The sequence below is a fragment of the Harmonia axyridis genome, chromosome 1 (genome assembly GCF_914767665.1).
Source record: "Harmonia axyridis chromosome 1, icHarAxyr1.1, whole genome shotgun sequence".
NCBI lineage: Eukaryota > Metazoa > Arthropoda > Insecta > Coleoptera > Coccinellidae > Harmonia > Harmonia axyridis.
In genome coordinates this window covers 72,130,337-72,136,336 of record NC_059501.1, presented here as the reverse complement: position 1 = coordinate 72,136,336, position 6,000 = coordinate 72,130,337, and positions in this window count along the sequence as shown.

Genomic DNA, 6,000 nt, shown 5'->3' with positions numbered 1-6,000 from the left:
TTTGGCCAATTGTTATCACCTCTTTGAGAAATAACACGGCTAAAAACTTGTGATTGTGGCTCATAGTGCCTACTTTTGGTTAAATCAAACAAATTTTCGACATCAGAATTTTTCGATTCCGGTAATATTTCGGTCAATCAATTATGATTAAACTAATTCCATCAGTTATGATTGAACTAATTCCAAAGATCGATGAGCAATCGATAAACCTGGGTTTTCGTCAACTCACGAGCTACATCAGCAATATTCTCAGTTATTCACATCACTAACTTGTCCCTAAGCTCAAATTTTTCCACCAGTTTCACTATTGCTGGCTGAAAAGGTTGCTTAACGACAACCTAAAATTATTTAAGTTTTGGGAACAAATTTTCGTACTATATTTTAAGAATTTCAATACAATGTTGAAGTGTGCGTCGTTTCATTTTTAGTAGTTATCAGTAATGATCTAGTATTTACTTGTCAAATGTCAAAATATGACATCTTCAGAAGTGAAAGGTTCCCAGATATCGAGTTAGAAAAAATTGAACCGCTTATTGAAAAACCCCTCTGAAACAGAAATGACACGAAATGAATGGAAAACATTTATATTATTCATCCTTCCGTCTGAATCTGCTAGGAACTGTGCCGAGGATCACCGACCTGAAGTTCTGGTTACCGAGGTGGGCATAAATAGTAGTATCGTATTTTTTCTTTTAGTGAGAAAAAATTGGTGATGAAGCCCGCAGATTTGAATTGCTTATTGAAAGGATACTTAAAAAGAATTCCTCACATTCTGCTTAATTTTTTGTCAATGTATGAAGCATCGAAAATGTTTTTAAAATTTTCGTTCGAGTCTTAAGTAATGAATATCTCGCTTTTTCGATTAATGGGTGATATATCTATTGATTGCAAGTATAATAATTCCATTTCCACAAAATCTATTCATCACAACAATTTTTTTGCCACTGCTTATTGAATTCTTCAGGTGAGTATGCTTAGAAATATTCCAATCTCTATCGGCTTACATGTTTTAGAAAAAGGCGAAAAAGATGAAAATTGAGTAACGGCCATCCATTCCCAAACTTTCAAGATGAAACTACTTTTTAGGGCACTAACAACTAAAGCAGGGTTATTTATCATACATTAAAAAAAATTTTTTTCTACATTCATGTAAAAAGCAAAACTTTATTGAACTATATTTAGTGAAAAAAGAAGTTCTTTATTGCACTAGTGCAATAAAGTTTTTATTGCACTCATCTGTCATTCTAGTTCAACGTGCTGTCACCAATTGTTCATTCACTTTCAACATTGAGGGTAAAAATAAAGTTTGAGTTAAATTGTTTGTAACGTATTAGTTTCTGTTTCAATGCAAATCGATATTAATAATAAAGTATTCAAGTTGCGCTTCTCATTTTCCTACACCTAGTGCCGCACCTGAATAAATAATTTTTTGCTTTTTGCATGAACGTAGAAAAAATGTTGTATGCAACTCGTGCAATAAACATTCACTTTTTGCACTTGTTACATAAATAACTATTAACGGTTGGATTTGGCTACTCTCTCCAACTCATCCTTCTTCTTGATAGCATAAGAATTTGATGATCCCTTTGCTGTGTGGATGATTTCGACACGATGTCAGTAATTTTCGAATTTTGTACCGTTAGAATCTCAAACTATAGCTATAAATAAATGAAGACGATTTACAAATTCAGATGTTTGATATACCTACTGAATGTGGTATTTTACATACAGATCTGAATACTTTCTTGATTATTGATGACCTTGAATTCATCAGTGAGTTCAAGCCAATCGTTGTGATCACAACGGCTCAAAATTCGAAACTTACAAACATTTGGACGAAAGCATATTATTCTATTGTTTCCCTGGAACCAGCATGCAAAAATATAAAATTTCTGATTTTAACTTCTTGAAAAAGGTCCTCAGAATTTATCAATAGAAATGATGGAGGTATACCATCAAATATTTGCTTAAAAAACTGTCCTAATCGAAATCTGGAAAAAGCATCGCTTAGTTCTCATTTCAATCAGAAATGCAAGTGAAATATAAAAGTCGGCGTCACGTTATTTCAAAATTCATGATATGACCTAAAAGTCTCATATTTACCGATAATTGGACAATTCCCCTCGAATTCCCTCATCAATTACCTTCAATCCGGTCCTGTCCACAGTGCGACTGAGTCAATGCTCTCGCTATATTGTCAGAAACAAGCCGCATTTCCCTTGAGCTTAGAATTGAATCAATTTATAAAAACCCTAGAGGACCACGTCGTCAGAGGTGTTGGAACTCCAGTTTTCAGTAGTGTGACTCCAGAATTTACATGCCTGTATCTGAGGCGGAAGTGGAACATGCATATATGGACCAGCCTGAGTGACGAAAATTCAATATTCAGCTAGGTAGAAAGGAATTCTTTCAGGAGAATCCATACGCCAGTAACGGATTCTAATGGTAGTTGAGTGTTTGTGAAAGGATAGAGATGTATCTTTACTCTAGTTGTCATTTCAATAGATCTGATGTTTTATTCATAGGTTTGCTTTTGTGTATCATTGAACGGATTTACTATTGTTGGCTCGTGTATAGAGCATCTGGTGAAGGTGTAGGAACGAACCTTTGCTTGAAAGTCACTCTTTCATTGGATCCCAATCTTTCATACATTTTGGACTGCAGGATTTTGTTTTTTGATATATATGTCCCTCCTCATACCAGAAGATATTCACATGGCAAAAATCTAGGAATTTAACTATCTTCATTCTGAGGTGCTGATACAAAATTTTAAAAATATCGTCGTATAATTTATCGAAATGAAAAATGTTTGGATTTTTGATTTGTTACTAAAATTTCGAACCATAAATTTTAAAAATAAATGTGAACGAAAAATCCCAACAGCAGATTGAAACTTTCAGTTGGTTAATGAAGAGTATGTCACCCCTCCAAAGTTCATGACAGCCTAGGAATACTTGAAATTAAGTTCAAGAATTGTTGCTGTAGTAGATTCTGCCATAAGACCTCAAAAGTTCAGCTCTACTATGAAATTGGTTTTGACCATGGGTAATTCTTTATATCCATGTATGTTCAATCGGAGTTATATCAGGTGACTAGTTGGCCATGGCAAAGTCTGTGTCCTTGGTCGTCTGAAAAATTAATTGTTCGGAGTGCATTGTGAAGGCGGGCATTGTCATAAAGAGAAAATCTTCCCCAATTTCCTCAGCATATGGGATAACAACAAATTGAAGAATATGTTGCTCATAAGCTCCTACATTCAGAAATCCTTCCAGCAAAATGATACCTGTTCTTCCAGGACATGTTTCCGGCTCAAACCATACAGTTTTACTGAAATATCTACTCATAAACTTCTCCTACATGATACAACTTTTCAAAATTTCCTAACATTCTCCAAACACGAAGTCTTTTTGACTCTGGAATTAGTTCAAATCTTGTCTCATTATAAAATAAGATATTCGTCCAATTTCCCATAATCCAATCTGAGACTTGTTGAACCCACTATAACCTAGTTTTTCGAATTACTCTTATTAAAGATTGAGCTCTCCAAGGCTTGATAGAGTTTGGATGGACTTCCTGTAATAGATTACCAATGGTTCTAACGTGAAACACTCAAATCATGAACTTGATATAATAGCCTTCTTAGCTCTTCACACGTCACATCGTGCTGTTTGTTGGACAAATGTGTCTTTTGCTGCTGCTGAGATACGTGGACGACCAGGATGATGCTTTCTCATTTCTCATGTTTCCTTATAACTGGCTACTAAAGCTAAGATAACAAACTGACTGGTGTTGAGAGCTTCGGTTACATCTGAGGGTCTCATAGCTTCTTGAATAAAACCTGTAGCTTCATTCATTTAAGCAGAAGTCGAATGGTTTTGAGTCATCATTATAAAAATTATGACGAGACATCCGGGGTAATCAATACATGTAGGACTCCTAAGAATAACTAATGATAAGAAAAAACCATGTGCCTGTCTATGATAATCTGTGATCTCCAGATATAACACCGTTACATTTTTTCAACATTTTCAAATTGCTGATGTGACCGAAGGAAAAACATAAATTCGGAGACCTTGGTGGCCACCGAATATCATAATTATCTGAAATTCACAGATTATCATAGATAGGCACGTGGTTCATTTGCAGTGTGAAAATTAAACTTGTGATATAAAATAATAAATAATTATATTTATTGATCCTGTGAGACATTATATGTATAGAACAAGTCAATAATATATTTTTGAAGAAGGCAACAAGTGATTTTATTTGTTATAGAAATTTTTATGGTTAACATTAAAAAAAACACTAGTTTGTATTATTCCTTCAAAAGTATTTAGAATAAAAAACAAATAATTACACCAATAATTTATTGGTGTAATACACAAAAAAGTGCCAGTAGCATGTTTTGTTTTATGTTTATAGCACAAGTAATAAAGAAGTTTTCTCTTTTAGCTTGAAAACAATTGAATTTATGAGTGCGTTTTTCACCAAATCAATTCTCTCAAAGGTCGAGCCAGAAAATGTGTCATTCATTTTTTTTCTAGTCCAAAGGAATTCTGAGATCCCCTCACTAGACAACGGATACTAGTATCCTTCTTGAAGGTGACTATATCGACAAATAAATTTGAATTTTTAAGAAAAAGGTGATTTTACTTTTTCGGCTCGGAACTTATTGAGTATAACAACTCAAGGAACACCAGTTACGATAAATACAAGAGAAGTTGAAGATGTATGTCAACAGTTGAAAAATGGTAGATCTCCCGGACCTGGTAACATCCCTGCTGAATTGATAAAGTATGGATCGGACAAACTGTATGAGAGGCTGAGAAATCTCTTTCAAAGGTGTATAAACGAGTCAGCGGTGCCCAGTGAATGGAACACATCTTACATCACAACTATTCATAAAAAAGGCGACAAGAGTAGATGTGACAATTACCGTGGTATATCCGTCTCGAATACCTTGAGCAGGACCTACGGAAGAATCCTCAAAAAGCGGATAGAGGAAGAATACGGTCAAATGGAGGCAGAAGAACAGGCCGGTTTTAGAGCGGGCAGATCAACGATTGATCATCTTTTTACAGTCACTCAGTTCATTGAGAAGAAACTGTCCTTCAATCAAGAAGTACATTTGCTCTTTGTCGACCTTAAAAAAGCATACGATAGTGTACCGTTGGCGAAACTTTGGGAGATCTTGCAAGAAAGCAACATCAATGTGGAAGTACTCAAAGCTGTCAAATCGCTGTACGAGAATTATGGAGCGAAAGTTAAATTAGGAAATAAGCTTACTTCGAGATTCAGCGTGTCAAAAGGATTGAAGCAAGGATGCTGTTTGTCACCTTCATTATTCAAAATATACCTGGAACGAGCACTTAAGGTTTGGAAAAGCAAATGCCACAATATGGGTACTCCATTGGATGAGGAAACAACACTCTACACGCTTTCGTTTGCGGACGATCAAATTGTGATAGCCCAGGATGTAGATGACCTGAACTACATGACGCGCAAATTAGTAGAGGAGTATGCCAAATGGGGCCTGGAGGTGAACATCCAAAAGACACAATACTTGTGCATTGGTGGTGGTCGGCAGAGCTCTGATCCGGACCTGACTTTGTCTAGCTCTCAATCAATAAAACAGTGCAAGGCCTACAAATACCTGGGATTAAGAATATCGGAGGATGGAGTTCTCGATGAATCGATACGAGAAAGGAATACCCTCGGCAGGAGGGCGATATCGATGCTCAATGGTGTTTTATGGGATAAAAATATATCCAAAGAAAATAAAAAAAGGATTTACAACACAATTGTTAAGAGCATTGTAACATACAGCTCGGAAGTATGGCCAATAAAGGCTAAAACTGAAAAAATGCTCATGGCTACCGAGATGGACTTCTGGAGAAGATCGGCGGGCAGATCAAGAATAGAAAGAATTCGTAATGAAAGAATAAGAGAGATAATGGGTGTCGAAAGTAACATCGTGAATGACATCCGAACTAAACAGCT